Raw genomic sequence first — 19,957 nt, 5'->3', positions numbered from 1 at the left:
TTAGCCTTTCTTCTGCCTCAGTTATTCTGCTATTAATCCTTGTAGAGAATTTTTAATTTCATTTATTGTGTTGTTCATCATTGTTTGTTTGCTCTTTAGTTTTTCTAGGTCCTTGTTAAATGTTTCTTGTATTTTCTGCATTCTATTTCCAAGATTTTGGATAATCTTTACTATCATTACTCTGAATTCTTTTTCAGGTAGACTGCCTATTTCCTCTTCATTTGTTTGGTCTGGTGGGTTTTTTCCTCGCTCCCTCATCTGCTGTGTATTTCTCTGTCTTCTCATTTTGCTTAACTTACTGTGTTTGGGGTCTCCCTTTTGCACGCTGCTGGTTCATAGTTCCTGTTGTTTCTGGTGTCTGCCCCCAGTGGGTCAAGTTGGTTCAGTGGGTTGTGTAGGCTTCCTGGTGGAGGGGACTGGTGCCTGTGTTCTGATGGATGAGGCTGGATCTTGTCTTTCTGGTGGGCAAGACCACGTTCGGTGGTGTGTTTTGGGATGTCTATGATCTTACTATGATTTTAGGCAGCCTCTCTGCTAATGGATGGGATTGTGCTCCTGCCTTGCTAGTTGTTTGGCATGGGGTGTCCAGCACTGGAGCTTGCTGGTCATTGAGTGGAGCTGGCTTAGCATTGAGATGGAGATATCTGGGAGAGCTTTTGCCGATTGATATTACGTGGGGCTGGGCGGGCTGTGGTGGACCAATGTCCTTACCTTGGCTCTGCCACGTCAGAGGCTCAGGCCTGACACCTGGCTGGAGCACCAAGACCCTGTCAGCCACACAGCTGCTAGTGTTGGAGGGTCTCCTTGCAGAGGTGGGGGGGCAGCTGTGGCTCACGGTTGGGGCAAGGACGCTGGCAGCAGAAGCTCTGTGAAGCACTCCTTGGCATGAGCCCTCCCAGAATCTGCCATTAGCCCCACCTAAGAGCCTGTAGCCTCCAGCTCTTCATTTTAGAATCTGAAGATTTGAAACTCCAACCAATAGTGTACCAAGACTGCTCAGTTTCTGGCCAGTAGATGGCTCTCTCTTTTTTTTTAAACTTTTTTTTTTTTTTTTTTTTTAGTGAAGATGCTGTCCAATGTACTGAATTGATAGGTTCTGAGTAGCCTATACCATAAAGATGATTGAAATAATGGAACTTGTGTCTTTGAGGCCACTTCCTCCCTAGTTATATGACCTTGAATGGAGAGACATAATGAATTTTTTAAGTGGATCTTCCTTGTCTTTATAATTATTATGTAAGCTCATTGAAGCCTCCTTTCATGCCTGCACGTTTACGTAGACTTTTCCTTCTGCCCTTATTTCTCATCTATGCTGCAGATTGATGATAAAGTTTGTGTTAGATCTAAATTATCTGATTGTAGGCAATGCTGTCACATTTCACTGCATAACACGCTTTTCCAATTCTTCTTATATAATACTATTAAGCATCTACCATAATAAAAAAACTGGGTTTACTTTATTTTATAACCATAATTTATATCTTTTTCCAATCCACATTATCTAAATTATTAGATGCCATCTATATTTTACATAATGCTAGTTAAAAGGAGAGCTACAGAAAAATACTTTAGGAGTAAAATTGTAACCTACACACATATATATATGGTGCAACTAAAAAAGTAGAAAAAATGAAATTGTAATACATTTGAGATTATATTTAAAAGGCAGTAGGGTCTCAGTGTTTTAAAAGCATCTGGTTAATTTGTGGAGGGCAACAGAAGAGATCTGGTGTTATGGAAACAGCAAAAAATATTTAAATCAGAAGACAGCTAGCTTTCTCTCTTGAGAAAAACACTTGAAGTCTGAATTTCAGTTTCTCAATCTGCAAAGTGATAAAAATATTATATCTACTTTATAAATTTGTTGAATGGTTACACCCTGTGTGATGATATAGGTAAAACTTTTGTGTAACTTGTAAGAGAGCATATCTTTTTGGTCACAGCCCTTTTTGTCCGTGGCAGAGTCCATGGATTCTATTACTTATTTCCTCCTCCTTTTGTAAAAAATAAAATTACCATGTTTCATATGTCCCTTGACAGCATTTCTTTGCGAGGAGGTTTTTGCTGTTGTAGCTGGTGCTTTTTGCTCTCTTTCCACTTACTCTTTGCTTTAGAATCAACTGTTCAAGCTTTTCCCTTCCATGGTGGCTCTTGACAATTAAGTGGACACGAACTGAGGGATTAAACCTTTGTTATGCTGAGTTATGAAAAGGCATCATTACTATTGATCACTGTCCAGAGAGAGCTTGGCAATATCTTAATTACAGTGAGCTTCTATTGCTGTAATGTTCATTTTAATGAGACGACTATATGGTCTTATCTTTACTGAAATGTTTTCACATTTTCTCCACTCACTTTTTCCTTTCTCAGGCTAAATAAAAAAATCACTTTTAGGAGCATTTGTCTTTTTTTTTTGTGGCAGGGCATGGTGAGTGATTTAAAAATGATGTATAAAGCATGGTCCTCCTTTAGAGGGTTATAATTTGCCTCCTTAACATAATTTTAAATACATGATAACCAGAAAGCCTTAAGAGAGAAGCTTAGAAATAAAGTTTTAGAAAAATAGATGATGGAACTTTCAAGGTGGTGATGGCTTGTAAGGTGCTGAAAATATATTCGGAGTATTGGCCACAAACCAATTGATTCTGAGTATTAAGAGAAACATCATCTATAGGAGAAAGAGTCAGTATAGATCAGATTAGATGTGATAACTAACAAAAAGGAAGGCAAATATGGATACATTCCAGGTATCTTACTCCATGCCAGGAATAGGAACAACATTACAGTGGGTACTATAAGAGTTATACTTGCAGGTAGTAACATGGTTATTTTATTTTCAACCCCTTTATGGTATAAATCAGGAAGAAAGGCAAGCAATAAAAAGATACGAGTTGAAGGAAGCATAGATACAGAAGCAGTCCTGCATGATCTCCTAGGATCACTGAATTTTGAGACAGAAGCTCCAATGTCTTCAACTCTCTGAGAAGGTTAAAGACAATTAAATGTATCCCCTAAATGTTTACATTTACATAATTCTTTACAATTTACAAAGTATTTTATATAAGTTATCCCCTTAAATTAGAGAGTGCCTACAATGTTCAGTGATCCACATTGTGAGGAAAACATTCCCTATCCTGAGAAAGTGTAAATCCTGAGGAGGTCCGGGGCATGTAAATAACTGACTATAATATTTTGGAGGCTCAAGGAGGGGACCAACAGAGGATATGAAAATAATTATAGTAGGGAACTGTAGTTGACACGTATTATTTTGTTTCTCCTACATCCTACTCTTTTGGAAATTGCTCCTTTCTCTCAACATAGGATTCTGGTAAAACTATCAATCAAAGGGCACTCCTCTCCCCCCCTCCACAGCTGTAGTCACATGAGCCAAGGTGGCAAATCAAAATGCCCAATCCTTCTGACCATTATGATTGGTCACCATGATCAATGCAGGACCAATTAAATCCAAGTAGGGTTTACTGGAGTTCCTTTCAAGGTAATTATTTGGATGTTTGAAGAGAGATCCTCTCTGTCTTTCTGAGGGAAAAGTCTATGTAAGTCTGAAGCTGCTGGTGGCTATGTACTCTTAACACATGGAGAGAAACTTCTGGAAGATGTAGCCAATCCAAAAGAAAGGGAGCCAAAAAATGAAGAGAACATTTTTGAGCAGCTGGATCTAGCTATGCCAAAGCTAGGCAACTCCTGGCATTTTTACTTAATAAGCCAATACAATTCATATTTGCTTGGATGTGTTTGAGTTGTTTCTGCCATTTAAATCCAAAGTTCTGAATAACACAGAGACTCGATTCTTTTGAACCAAGTCCTAATTTTATCTGCATATCTATCTATCTATCTATCTATCTATCTATCTATCTATCTATCTATCTATCTTAAATAGATCTTAAAGGTTTCACTGAATATTCCAGTTAGGATAAACATACTTATTAGTGCAGTAGGTATTCCTTAAGTGTCTTTCAAGCAGTGGGGAGGCACTGGTTATTCTGTTCTTCTCTTCCTTTTCTTCTACCACTCCTCCTAAAAGCTATGAAACATTGTGACTATTAAACTGATTGAATATCCCCATGATCATAGCATAAATGTCATCAGAAAGTTTTGTACTCTTTCAAAAAGGAATTCCTTCCTCTCACTTTGGATGCTCAAGATATCACTGGCATTTATAAGTGTATATTTGGAGGGATTCACATTTTGTCTGTGATTTTAAATCGAAAAACAGAGAAGTGTCATGAAAGAAACAGCAGAAATATACTTCCAAGCTAGTGTAGTTACATGTACAGAAGTGTAGTGACTGTTCTAGTTTCAACAACTATTCAATAGTCTTTTAAGTCTGAGACATTTGTGAACTTGCTTTGATCCAGATAAAGGGGAGAAGAAGACAGTATTCTTTCTTTTTGCATTTTGATTATATATCTTTTCGTCTACCTGTGTCTGAGTATATTATAAACCAAGTCTTCATATTCATGGCAGGATCATGTGAGAATTAGGCTTTCCATATGTTAATTTTCTAGGTAACTGAAAACTACTCCCTTAAGTGACAAGACTGATTTATAGCATTAAACTATTTAAAGGGATCTTTTATTTTTATTTATTTATTTTTATTGAAGTATAGTTAATTTACAATGTTGTGTTAGTTTCAAGTGTACAGCAATGTGATTCAGTTATACACACACATATATATTCTTTTTCAGATTCTTTTCCATTATAGGTTATTACAAGATACTGAGTAGAGTTCTTTGTGCTACACAGTAGATCCTTGTTGTTCACCTATTTTATGTATAGTAGTGTGTATATATTAATCCCAAACTCCTAATTTATCTCTCCTTCCCATCCCCTCTATTCCCTTTGGTAACTGTAAGTTTGTTTTCTATGTCTGTGAGTCTATTTCAGTTTTGTAAATACGTTCATCCGTATCGTTTTTTTTTAGATTCCACATATAAGTGATATCATATGATATTTGTTTTTTCTGTATGACTTACTTCACTTAATATGATAATCTCTGGGTCCATCCATATTGCTGCAAATGGCATTATTTCATTCTTTTTATGGCTGAGTAATATTCCATTAGTCTTCTTTAGGCATTCATCTATTGATGGACATTTAGGTTGCTTGCATATCTTGGCTATTGTAAATAGTGCTGCTATGAAAACTAGGGCCCATGTATCTTTTTGAATTAGCGTTTTCTCTGAATATATGCCCAGGAGTGGGATTGCAGGATCATATGGTAACTCTATTTTTAGTTTTTTAAGGAACTTCCATACTGTTTTACATAGTAACTGCACCAATTTACATTCCCACCAACAGTGTAGGAGAGTTCCTTTAAAATGCATTATCTGGGGCTTCCCTGGTGGCGCAGTGGTTGAGAGTCCGCCTGCCGTTGCAGGGAACACGGGTTCGTGCCCTGGTCCGGGAAGATCCCACACGCCATGGAGCGGCTAGGGCCGTGAGCCATGGCTGCTGAGCCTGCGCGTCCAGAGCCTGTGCTCCACAACGGGAGAGGCCACAGCAGTGAGAGGCCCGCGTACCACAAAAAAAAAAAAAAAAAGCATTATCTGTTTCCATGTTTTCTTACGCAAAGCATAGTAATCATAATACAGCTACTATTTAATAAGTGGATTCCATGTGGTGGTCTCTGTGTTAGCCATTTACATACAACATTTCATTTAGACCTACTCCTGTGAGGGAAGAGATACACTGCAATCCTCATGTAAGAGAGGAGGAGTAAATTGAGGATCAGAATGGTTAAGTAAAAGCTACAATAATCAAGGCAGTATGGTACTGGCACAAAAAACAGAAATATCGATCAATGGAACAGGATAGAAAGCCCAGAGGTAAACGTATGCACACATGGTCACCTTACCTTTGATAAAGGAAGCAAGAATATACAATGGAGAAAAGACAGCCTCTTCAATAAGTGGTGCTGGGAAAACTGGACAGCTACATGTAAAAGAATGAAATTAGAACACTCCCTAACACCATACACAAAAATAAACTCAAAATGGATTAAAGACCTAAATGTAAGGCCAGACACTATAAAATTCTTCGAGAAAAACATAGGCAGAACACTCTATGACATAAATCACAGCAAGATCCTTTTTGACCCACCTTCTAGAGAAATGGAAATAAAAACAAAAATAAAGAAATGGGACCTAATGAAACATAAAAGCTTTTGCACAGCAAAGGAAACCATAAACAAGACCAAAAGACAACCCTCAGAATGGGAGAAAATATTTGCAGGTGAAGCAACTGACAAAGGATTAATCTCCAAAATATACAAGCAGCTCATGCAGCTCAATATCAAAAAAACAAACAATCCAATCCAAAAATGGGCAGAAGACCTAAATAGACATTTCTCCCAAGAAGATATACAGATGGCCAACAAAGACATGAAAGGATGCTCAACATCACTAATCATTAGAAAATGGAAATCAAAACTACAATGAGGTATCACCTCACACCAGTCAGAATGGCCATCATCAAAAAATCTACAAACAATAAATGCTGGAGAGGGTGTGGAGAAAAAGGAACCCTCTTGCACTGTTGGTGGGAATGTAAATTTATGCAGCCACTATGGAGAACAGTATGGAGGTTCCTTAAAAAACTAAAAATAGACTTACCATACAACCCAGCAATCCCACCCCAGGGCATATACCCTGAGAATACCATAATTCAAAAAGAGACATGTACCACAATGTTTATTGCAGCTCTATTTACAATAGCCAGGACATGGAAGCAACCTAAGTGTCCATCGACAGACGAATGGATAAAAAAGATGTGGCACATATATACAATGGAATATTACTCAGCCATAAAAAGGAATGAAATTGAGTTATCTGTAGTGAGGTGGATGGACCTAGAGTCTGTCATACAGAGTGAAGTAAGTCAGAAAGAGAAAAATAAATACCTATGCTAACACATATATATGGAATCTAAAAAAAAAAAAAGGGTTCTGATGAACCTAGGGGCAGGACAGGAATAAAGACACAGACATAGAGAATGGACTTGAGGACACGGGGAGGGGGAAGGGTAAGCTGAGACGAAGTGAGAGAGTGGCGTTGACATATATACACAACCAAATGTAAAATAGCTGGCTAATGGGAAGCAGCCACATTGCACAGGGAGATCAGCTCCATGCTTTGTGACCACCTAGAGGGGTGGGATGGGGGGTGTGGGAGTGAGACGCAAGAGGGAGGGGATATGGGGATATATGTATACGTATAGCTGATTCACTTTGTTATACAGCAGCAAGTAACATAACAATGTAAAGCAATTATACTCCAATAAAGATGTTAAAAAAAAAAAAAAGAATGGTTAAGTAACTTAGCCAAGATCACAAAAACCAGAGGGAGGTGGAGCTGGGATTTGAACTCAGATCTGTCTGACTCCATGGCTGCTATTCTATAATGCCATCATTGAGAACACAAAGTGTGTGCTTTGCAAAGATAAAATAATGCTCTCCCTAGCTTCAAATACTCTAAACCATTTGTTCTGGTGCAGATGGCCTTATTCTGCTCTTTCTTTTGAACTATGTCTGCATTTTATAATTTTCACTATATTTTCTCCCTTATTGTCAGAATGCTAACTGTAACTTTGCGATTGTAAGTAGGCCTGGCTGTAGCAAAATGTATCCTTCATTTCAGTAGATAGCTTTTTAGCTGCTTTAAACCTAAGTAATTTTTCTCTGATAAGCGATTTCAGGTCCTTTGTGAGGCCATGTGGAGGCAATAATGATGATAGTAATGATAATAATATAGGGATTATTTATTGAATATCTTCTATAAGCCTCCAGATGTATTACATATGTGGTCTACTTAATCCTCACTTTAGACATTTCTATTGATTGCTCAGGACTTTTTCCCCTTATTTTCTAAGTCTCAGGTAAATTTCAAACAGATGCTAAGTGAGGTACTTAGACATATTACATATATATGTGTTATATGTATAATATATATATTCACATATATGCACACTCAGGAGCTCTAATATACTTACACTGACCTTTTTGCCTTGGGTCAAATATTGGCCGGGATAAAAATGGGAATGAGAAAACCCAGAACAGTGATATGCCAAGGACACCTTTGATAGAGTCACCATGTGCTGCTTGGGAAATGATTTAACTACTTTGTTAAGTGCTGAAAGGTATGAAAGCATCTTATTAATTCATATGATTACACATTATTATGTATCCTCAGTACCTAGAGCTACAAGAGGCAGGAATTTTATCTTTAAATGAATGCTTCTCAATTATACTAACAACAATGTGTTTTGTTGTTATTACTCACTTGGAGCGATTAGGTGGTTAATCTGTAGAATATGAATACACATCTTAAAGCACAAAGCTGCTTGACAACTTTTTGCAAAGTTTGAATTGTAACTGTATCTTTAGTAAATTATTTTTGCTGAAATATCTTCAACCGAGCAACATGGAAAGACTCAATGTATTATCATTTGGATATTTTAGGGGAAATGCACGTAAGGGAAGGAAAGACCCCTAAAGGGCATCTAGTTCAACAATCTTTGGATGCTTCAGTTTATTCACATGATATTCCCCTGCCAGTAAGAGTCTATCTTGCTAAAGAGATAATTCATTATCACTTTGTTTAATCCACTCTAGCTATTCTTGGAACTTTGAGAATATTTTTTAGTTTGTTATACTCATGTTCTACTCTGTTTGGATTGTCTTGTTTCAGGGTTCTGTACCTCATTAATGATTATGGTAATCAGGGTTGTTAAATATTGTGGTATTTCTAAAAATCTAACTCTTCTGCCGGCCATGGGATTTATACTCTGATGGTGTGATTTACTAGAATCCTGATTTTCAGTACGATACTATCTGAGAAAAGCCAGAGGAGATGCTAAAGGTTTAAATTTGGAGTTATAAACATGATAAATAGAGTATGTGGAAGTGGTGTAATCAGTGATAACTATGTGTACCTGATCATGTCTGCCCGGGTAATTTAATACTTGGAACTGCTGTAAAGAGCTGCACTCTTGGGAAAACAGACTGATGTGACACAGCACTGTTTTGTATAAATCTTCATGTTTAGAAATGTGTATTCATTTTTTGGCAGGAAAATGTGTTTATGGTTGCTGCCGTGGCCTCTGTCCATGCTTTAACTGATTTTCCTTGGAAAGTTTTTGCCTTCTCTCTCAGGTAGTTCTACTCTGCATCATTTGCTGCCCTAGATAGAGTAAACACATCTCAGGGGAGAAACTCCCAAACCGTAAACTTAGAAGTAGATCCTGGAGGAAGCACTGTGCAGAGTCCTAACTGCCAGTGGCTGCTTGTGTGATTTTGCGTTCATTATGACTTTCCATCTTTTTTCAATGGAACAACACGTATCTGTTTAAAGTAGTTTAAATAATACAGAAGAGCAGAAAGTAGAAAGTGGTCTCTTCCATCCCAGCTCCTCACTTTTATTCTCTAGGTGTAACTACGATCAATCACTTGGCAGGTGCTATTCCAGGCCTTTTATTATGTACATACAGATATATACGTACTTTATCAATAAAAAGTTGATTTGCTACATGTAGTATTTTTATTTTTGACTTCATCTGTTTCAATCTTTTTATTGGATTCAAAGTATTCTAGAATATAGGTATATAGTAGTTATTTTCCTGAAGAACCTTTTGGCTGTCTCCAGACAGTAAGTGTCCACCCTGCTAAAGAGATAATTACAATAATGTAATTATCTCTTAATAATTATTATTTTTATTATTAATCTGTAATTATTATATAATCTGTATCATATAATCTGTAAGTATTATGTAATAATTAATATTACAAATAATGCTGCAGGGGAAACAATTGCACATAATATCCTCATACACTTGTGAAAGTATTCCTGAGAAATAAATGGCTACAAATGGAATTGCTGAGGCAATAATTTTGCTCCTTAAACGTTTTGATAGGTTCTGCTGAATTACTCCCCAAAGAGTTTTTACTGATTTATAATCCAACAAAAGTGTATGAGCGTTGGGCAAGTTTATTAAATTGAGCTCTAATTTTCTTGTGTATATCATGGGACCAATTATCTTTTTCTCAAGGTTAATGTGAGGATTAGATAAAGTAACCCTCATCAAGCATCTAGCACAGTACCCGATTGAAAGTGGGTGCTTGGTAAATCTTTATTCCCAGCTTTTTACTTCTCCAACTGCTCCACTTTACACAAAGCAACAATGCATCAACTATTAGTTGGATCCCGATTTTCCACCTCAATTATACACAGGGTTCTCAGAACTTCATTATTCACACCTACATCAGTACTGAGTTTCTTAAGTCAGAGTTAGTTCTGGTCACTATTGTCCTTATATTGATCATTATCTTTCTATGATACATGGTACCCATCATAATCAGAATTTCAATATTTAACAAGTACTTTGCAGACATCTTCTTAGTCTTCTTGTTGTGACTTAGTTTCCATAGTTTTGGAGTTTTGAGACACGGATTTCTCTTTTGAATGATCCAACATCAGCTTGGTCTGACAAAATACTATAAGGGAGGCTCTGAGAGATTTGCAGATACTAAATTCTGATGCTTTTCATCATTATGCCTGTGCTAGCTACTCCTTACTTGGAGGACTCTAGGGGCACTGTGGCAGTTCCTTTCCAAAGTCCCCACACTTCCACTGAGACCACCCTTACTTTCTAGGATTGTATATACCTCCCCCATACTTTATTTTTCATGGGGACTTAATTTATAACTTTAGTTGGTTGCCATCTAAAAGCTGGGAGGAGTCTTATCTGAGAAGTGAAATGTGATGCAAGACCATTCAGTAGCGGAGAAATGTCTTTCACTTTGTTTATTTTATGCACATTCAATGGAACCCAAGTTTACAAGTTACCTTAGCGAACCATCCAGGTCTGTACACTTGTCTCCAAGAGTGGATGGGCTTTCTATCCCTCAGAATATTGTCCCTCAACCATCCCCATAAGGTGCCCTCCAATCACCCACCACAGAACTCATTTAAACCTTGAACAACTCTGAACACCAAGTCCATTTACTTAATATAGTAGGTATTTCTATAGTGCTAACTGTGCAGACACTGTGCTGAGTGCTTTACAAATATTAACTCATTTAATCCTTAATGGCTGCCCCCTATTTTCTGCTTTTGCATCTTAAGAGAAGATAAAGCATCTCTAACACTTTGTTTGTATAACAGCCTTCAAATACTTTGAGGACAATCTCTAGGTTCCCCAGGTGCTACTCTTTTTCAAATTAAAGAATCCAGTTTACTCAATTGTTTCACATACTGCATGATTTTGAGTTATTTCATATCCTGACCACTCTCCTCTGAATGTCCTGTGACTTGATAATGACTGTTTCAGAGACTGCAAGCTCTCTGGTTCTGGCCCACAAATGTATTTTGCTTGGCACAATGTCCTTTTTATTTGCTTTGTTTTTAAATAAAGAAAAATCAAAAGAAATGTGAATGCCTTTCCACAAGGCATGCATTCCCAGCTCCAAGCTTCCATCATTGCCTATTGTCTTAATACCAGCTTCACTGGACTTGGCCTCAAAGGTGTTTGAGTTTGAGACCCCTGCTGAAGTGTCATATCTAGAGCTGAACCTAGATGCAGTCTGGCTACATCTCAGTTGAGAGGGGTCTGTTACTCTCTGATGCTATCGATATTGTAAATTTAGATTATAGTACATTTCCTTGGAATACATTTTAAGCCATACATCAGCCATTCCTCCACACAGCCTCTGAAGCTGGATTTAATAATTTTTACCTTCAGAATAAAGAATTCACTTGCACCAAAGCACTACTGAAGAGTGTACACTTTATTGACAGGTTAGAATTAGAGGCAAAAGAGAGGGTTTATAAAGCCCAGCATTTTTCTCCAGGCCTCTTCTCTTAGCCTTACATTTCTTGAGATTCTCTATCCCCTTACCCCCTCTTCAGTGCCAATACTTAGCTTTACTGATACCTGATTCCTTTCCCAGAATCTTCTCTCTGGGGCTTCTCCATCTTTTTCCCTTAATTATGCAGAGCAGTTTAGTCCTGGTCTAGCTGTGCCAAACCTGGTGGTCACAGCTGTCATCTGCTTAGTCAACAACATAACCTCACTTATCAGGAGCCACTTCCCATAGAAAGCAGCAAGTGATTACCATAATCCAAACATAGTTTTTTCCTAACACAGTAATAGTCCTTGTTTTAGAGCTAGGCAACTTATCCAATCCAGTTCTCTCTTCTTTCACATGGAGAAACCCAGCTCCAGAAAGGTTACATCAGATAAGTAAGATAACACAGATAATGATCAGAGAGGTAGGCATAGAAGCCAGCACTGGTACTTCCCAAGTCTCTCTCTGTAAAATTGTGCTATGCATGATGTTACTAGAAACTTTGTATTTATGCATGAGCTGTCAGTAATTCTGTATGGTAAGTCTCAGTGATATTATTTTAGATTTGACCTTGACTATACCAAAGCAGATAACTAAATTTCTTCTCCTCTTATCTACACACTATAGTTGCTGCATCCCAGCTTTGTGGCTAAAAGGCTGCTGTATTTCTTTTCCTACTGAGTTTTGCCATAAAGTGCCTTTTGGATCTCCTGACAGAGCAGTTAGCAAAAGGTAAAAAATTACAAAGTGGGCTTTTCCAGCTATGCCAACACTGGAATCTAATGAAGCAATATTACAGAATGATGGCATTTTAGAGTAGGAAGAACCTTATAAATCAGCTAATCTGATCCTCCTCTACTTTTAACCATGAGAAGATTTAGGCCCAAAGGGGTCAGTCTTTTGCTGAGAGTCAAAGAGCCATTTAATTTTGGAACCGAGACTAGAACCCGGCTGTCCCAACTCTAGTGTAGCTGCACAACTCCATAGAGCTTTCACGTAAAAAGAAATAAACAAGAAAGCTTAGTTCTTAGCATTGTTTTGTGGTTATTGATAGCAAAGGGGATCATGTGCCACTTACAGTAATCTCTTAAGATTTTATAATAATCCTTGCATTATCCTGTTAAACTGTGGCTTAATAGATTAAAATCTATTATTCATAATGCCATCTTTTTCCTGTCTAAATAACATTATCCTTATAACCAAAATTGTATGAATTCATACTCAGTTTCATAGCACAGTGAGAGGATAAAGCATTAGAACAGAGTTTTCATTTGTGAATTTAATTCAATAGGTATTTTTCAAGTACCTACTGTGTGCCTCGTATCATCCTTGGCACTTTGGGGAATTCAGGGACAATATGTGGCAGGGCTTTTAGCCTTGAGAACTAATATTCTTTTGTGGGCTTCTGTGTATCAAGGAACATCTGGAAACTAAGGCAGTGTTGTCTCTAAGGAGGTGGAATAGTGTAGTGGGTGGCAGCACAGACTTTGCAGTCAGGCAGTATTGGATTTGCATCCTCGTTCCTCTATTTACTAGCTGTGGTATCTTGGGCAACTTTAGTCAAGTTGCAGCGTCCTCATCTGGGGATAAAAATAGCACTTACTTCATAGAGTAATTTCAAAGATTCTGTTAAAAGACAAGAGAGCAATCACTTAGCACATGTCTAACTTGTAGTGCTCAAAAATGTTAGCTAATGTTTAAAATCCTTATCATTTTATGTTAGTGAAGTCTAATGTGCTTTGAAGAAGAAAAAAAAAAACAATTATCTCAGTACATTTAGGAGAAGAAAATTTGGGCTTTGGATCAGAAATATCTAGATTTTATTGATTGACTGACTACTGGTTGATGGATTGAGTTTTGTTGTTGGCTCAATGTAGCCTGTTTGCCCACAACACCAATCTCAAGCTTTGAAGAAGAATCCTAAGGGTAAAGTTGGGATAGCAATCGCTTCACTGGGGGTTATCTTCAGTTTAATTTTGAACTATCTGTTCTTGTGAGAAATGTCCTCCAAATAGAAGTCTCTGTCCCTTTGACCGTCAGCAGTTCCTATTCACCTCAGATTCTCAGACAAAGGCCTCCTGATTGGTTGTCAATCACTTGGCTTCCCACCCTGCCTTATCGCGGACACCCTCAGTTGCTGCTAATAAATTTGCCCCTCAGAGGAAAACATTTGAAACAAATGGTACAAAGGTTTTGGAAAGACAAAGTATTCTGTTTGGTGATGTAAGGTAATCAAATGAACTGACTAATTACTTGCCAAATCATTCTCTTTTCTTTTCTCTTCTCTTCTCTTCTTTTCTTTCCTCCCTCTCTACCTCTTTTCTTTCCTTCCTTCCTCCTTTCTTTCAAGTTTTTTTTGATGTGTATATATATATGTATATATACACACACACATATGTATATATATTCTTTCTCTCTCTCTCTATATATATATATTTATATATTCTTTTTTTTAAACAGGGAAAATAAACTGAATACAGGGAAGGAAAGTGGCCTTAACAATCCATCTGTATAATCTAAAAGAAAAAAATATGCCTAATTTGAAATGAAATGTTTCTTAAGCAACTTTGCAGTCAGGCTATTAATAATCATTTTGCAAAGCGGGTGACATATACCAGAGCATATTGGAATATTAGGGATCTGTGAATTGCTGTCAGTTTGAATTTGTATATATTTTTTCATCATTAAAAATACTGTGATCTAGTTTGCAGAGGAAGAAAATCTCCCATAAAATAACACTGTTGTTAAATATGTTTGTGTGAGACAATTTCTGCGTATGCAAAACCAATTAGAGATCTAAACACATACTTGAATAATTAATATTAGTAAAGATCAAAGACTTGTTACCTAAAACAACCAATTAAGATACTTTTTCTAGTCATCTAGATGTTTGCATACTTCCTCCAAGTCAGTAAGTCAGTTTGCATGTCTAGACAGAGCTTCTTCCAGAAAATTGATCAAATAGAAGAAAATTCTGATAGTAAAATAATTGAGAATGTGAAAGGCTGAGAAAAACCACACAACTCCAATATATTACAGTTGAAACCTGAAACTTATGAATTGACCCTATATACATATACACTAGAATCAAGAAACAACCCTAAATCCAATGGAGAGAAGGCAAATCACTTCCCTGTGAAAGAAAGCATTCCCATGAGTTACCATCTCCCTCTACTCCATCACACAGATAATTCCAGAGGCAGGAAACATTGCATTCTCTAGTTTTCCATCTTCTAGCCATTTTCTGACACATCCAAACCAATACCTTTCTCTTTAATTGTAGCTTCTTTCTGAATAGCAAGCATTACCAATTCCTTGACCAATTCAAGAGGGTGAATGCAAAATAAATACAGTTCTCTGGGAGATTCCAGCTTACCTTGTAGTTCATGTCACCCTGTCACATCACTCTCTGCTTTCCTGCTCTCTCTTGGTTCTTTTCAACATGCTCACAGGGCTCTTGAGATGACCCAAGAGCGTACTGCACACTTGAATAGGATAAAAGAAAAGAAGGAAAAGAGCAAGGTGCCCAGGGCCCTTTGTACCAAGATACAGTACTCATTGGTCAGTGCCCTCCCTGGCTGTGTGGGATGAGGGAACAGAGCATTCAACCATGTAAGGTAAATAGCAACTAGCCTAGTGCCTGGTGCAACTAACCAAAGGTAGTGAGAAGGCCACTGAAGCACAGAGCTGAGAGGGGAAAATATTGTTGACTCCAGGACTCCTCTGCTTTACAGATAAGAAACCTGCAGTTGAGACATAAATTTATATATAATCAAAAAAGAACTGGAACTATGATCTGTGAGATATTCTACGTAGTTTGTTTTAAACTATTTCAGAACACTTTTGTGGAGGATGATGGGAAAAATTAAAATACAGACAGTCAAAAATAGAAAGGACCTGAGAGGTAATCTAACTCATTCATCTTGCTTTCCAGATAAAACCCAGGCCCAGGGGGTTAAAGCCACTGTCCATGAATTGCAGCCATGCAGTGCAGGAGACACACTGATCTTGTCACCACACACTGCCCCTTCTTAATTACCTGGAATATGTCTTTACAGTTTTACAGGCTCTATCTTTCTGATTATCTAGGCTTACAAGTTTTCTTGTTGCCCTTTGGCTGTATTTCATACAATGTACTGAGGGTGGAAACTGAATTATTACAGTTATCTGTGTATTTTATAAACAATTTAAAATTGGCTCGGGTTAAAATGGGAAACTTCACACTAGTCATGAGAAACTCTTAGGAGACGCAGCAATTCTATCTGGTTCACATAATAACAGCAATAAAGAAGAAATTGAACATTTTTTCTCTCTTGCAACGAGCTAAAAACAATTTACAGATTTCTTATTAATCCTCCCAGAGGAGCCACTGCCATTTTGCTAACTGGGAACCTCAGCCATAGAGGTCATGAGGCTGAGTGTGTACAGGAACGTCTGGCACTAGTGTGGGAATCAGAAGACTTTATTTCAAGATGTGATTGTGGTGCTTACTTGTTGTTTGATCTGGTCGACTCACAGGATCTCTCTCTACCTTAGTTTACTCATCATTTACATGGGAGGAGTTAAATGAAGTGATTCCAAGATGCCTTCATGGACAAAATCTAAGTGATTTCACAGAGATCTGAATCTGCAGCTTAGATTTTCTCCCTTTTGCTACTCCTGCTTAAAGTCTTCCCTGAGGCTCTATAACTTTACTGTTCTTCTAGATCTCTCCCGTTTATAAATTTTCTTTCTTCTCTTTTTCTGAAGAGGAGCAAGAAAGACAGTAATGCCTTTTCTACGTCAGGGAGTGGCTAACAAATAAGGGTAGAGAGAATGAAGCAGTAAATGGACAATTACCTTATTTATTCCTAGTGGAATCCTGGTAGTTGTTCAGGACATTTTAATTTCTTTCATTTCTTTCAATTTCTTTCATGACTGAGTATCACTTCTGCCCCCTTACTCGAAGCAGCTCACCCTCTACTTAGACTGAAATCATCCATCATGAGTTCTTAAAGTGTTCTTCCTTCAAAATGTTTCTGCTCTTAATTCATCCTTTCCTTACTCCCCACCCCAATATGACCCTACCCCCACTTTGGAAGAAGAAGAGTACCTTTGTCATCCAAAGTGACCCTCTATTGTAGCCTTAATCCACTGCCCAGTTCTTATAAGTCAGTGGTTCTCTTACCTGAATACATATTAAAATCATCTGGGAGAATTAATCAATAACAGAGGGGCCTGCCCTATCCAAAACAATTTAATCAGAATCTCTGCAGATCAGGACCAGACCTTTGTATTATTTTAAGGGTACTACATGAGTCTAGTGTTCAGAAAAGGTTGACAACTAGGGCTCCAGGGTCTTGAAATATTAATTACTCTTTGTTTATTCTTCAACTTTAATCCATTTTACTGGCTCCTTCTCATCAATCTGCAAATGTGCTCAGCCATCTGTTATCTTAATAAAACACCTTCCCTTGTCCCTCAAGCTATGATTCCTTGCATCGTCTCCCCTCCCACTTTACCTTCTCTACAGTTCTGCTCCAGGCCAGTCCTGAAGTGGCTTTCTCTGAGGTCACCACATGTCCAAAAAGTCCCTCTGTCTTCATCCTCCCCAGGCTCTCTGCAGGGCAACACCCCTAATCACCACTGCCTCTGTGAAATCCTCTCTTCTTGGCTTCTGGGATTCTACATATTCTTGGTTTCTTTCCCAGGCCCCCAAAGTTTCCTTTGATATTGGATCTCCATGAGTCCCCAAAGTATAGCTGCTTCTCACAGTTTTATTCTAAATTTGTTCTCTCCCATGAAGTGATTGCCTAAGTTTAAATGGTCACATCCATGAAAATGGCATCGAAACCTGCATCCTTCTCCTGAGTAGCAAGTTACACCTCACAGGGAGACATCCTCATCTGGATGTCCTTTCGCCACCTCAGACCCAAAATGTTCCAAACCAAGGTCATCCTCTTCTACCAGTTCCACTCCTTCTCTGTGATCCCCCATGGAACTCTAACCAACACTGTCTTCCCCATTTCCTGGACTTTAAAATCTTGGTTATCTGTCACTTTTTCTATCTCTTATTCACTCACTAAATCCCATGAATCCCCGAGTTTTGTCTATTTTACCTTTGTAATTTTTAGGACATCTATTTCCTCCTTTTCACCTCTAATTCTTATTCAAACCCTTGCTTTAAGATCAAATATTAAGTCTTCTATGGTATTCCATACCATAGCCATTCCAAACAGTCAAAATTAGCCTTCTCCTTCTTGGTGGTCCCAAAGCATTTCATGGGTCTAGTATGAGATTTAGCAATTCTGCTTTTTAATGTATTACTGCTTGTAAACTTTTCTTTACTTAATTGCAAACCCTTTGATGTCAGAGACCACATTCTTTTTTTTTTTTTTTTTTAGATGGAGTTAGTTTTGGATTAAGAACAAGAGACTTACAATGTATCTGAGTAAACAAAAATACACACACATAACATTGGTGCAGCCACTATGGAAAACAGTATGGAGGTTCCTCAAATAACTAAAAATAGAATTACCATATGATTCAGCAATCCCACTCCTGGACATATATCTAGACGAAACTGTAAGTCAAAAATATACATGCACCCGTATGTTCATAGCAGCACTGTTCACAATAGCCAAGACATGGAAACAACTTAAACATCCATCGACAGATAAATGGATAAAGAAGATGTTGTACATATATACAATGGAATACTACTGAGCCATAAAAAAGAATGAAATAATGCCATTTGTAGCAACATGGATGGAACTAGAGATTATCATACTAAGCGAAGTAAGTTAGAAAGAGAAAGGCAATACCATATCACTTATATGTGGAATCTAAAATATGACACAAGTGAAACTAAAGAACAGAAACAGACTCACAGGCACAGAGAACAGACTTGTGTTTGCCAAGGGGGAGGGGGGAGGGAGAGGGATGGACTGGGAATTTGGGGTTGGTAAATGAAAACTATTACATTTAGAATGGATAAACAATAAGGTCCTACTGTATAGCACAAGGATCTATATCCAGTCTCCTGGGATAAACCATAATGGAAAAGAATATAAAAAAGAATATATATATATGTATAAATGAATCACTTTGCTGTACAGCAGAAATTAACACATTATAAATCAACTGTACGTCAATTAATACATACACATACACATCCCCAAATTACAATACATTGGAGATGTTTATGCCCATTAAATGTAAGGTGGCATGAGGCTTTGTGAACGTAGGTGATACATTTATAACCTGGCAAGTTTGGATTGCTCACCCATCATACCAGCACATATTTTATATGTGTTATTTTATTCAAACTTCTCCAAACCCTGCAAGGTCAGTATTATAAGAATCCATTTTATAGATGCAGAAACTGATACTGAAAACATGAAGTGACTTGCCCAAGATGACACAGCTAGTAATGCAAGAGCAGAGGTCAAATCCAGATATAAAAGCTCATGTTCTTAACCCTGTGTGATTCCATTAGATTAAATTATATCATTTGCTCACACATTGGGAGTTGGTGAACCGGGAAGAAGACACTTTGCTAGGGAAAGTTTTGTGGATGGTGAAGAGCTGTTTTATTGCTGAAAATAGTACAGAGTTTTGTGTATTCTTTCTTTGGACTCTCATTGTTCTTGCAGGTTTGCAACTGTAGAGTCAACCTGAGCAGGAGGTAGCGTGAAGGACTTTCAGTTGCAGGGTGGAGGTTCTTCTAATATGCCACCTCCTCTAGTCTGTCAGTCCACCCCTTGCATCATCTCTTTTTTCATTCTGAAGGCATTGTCTTTGAGAAATCCAGGTTAAAATAACAAGGACCTTGGACTTGGTCATATATTCAATAGCTAACAACTGAGGAAGAATTTGTTTGACAACTTTGTGATGTCCTCCCTTGACCACTCCTATCCATGATAAAGTCATGTGCAGGGACCTGTGTTCTTTGCACAACACCCATACGCTTTTGGTAACACAGATAGTACTTTTTTTTTTTGAGTAGTAAACAATATTAGTTTGCAAGTAACATGTTCTAATCTTTTTATCAATTCTAGTATCTTACTAGACTACTGACTCTGAATGTAAATTATACTTATTTAGTAGAAGTAGTGT

The sequence above is a fragment of the Grampus griseus genome (genome assembly GCF_964374135.1).
Source record: "Grampus griseus genome assembly, chromosome: 5".
NCBI lineage: Eukaryota > Metazoa > Chordata > Mammalia > Artiodactyla > Delphinidae > Grampus > Grampus griseus.
This window is presented reverse-complemented; position numbering follows the sequence as displayed.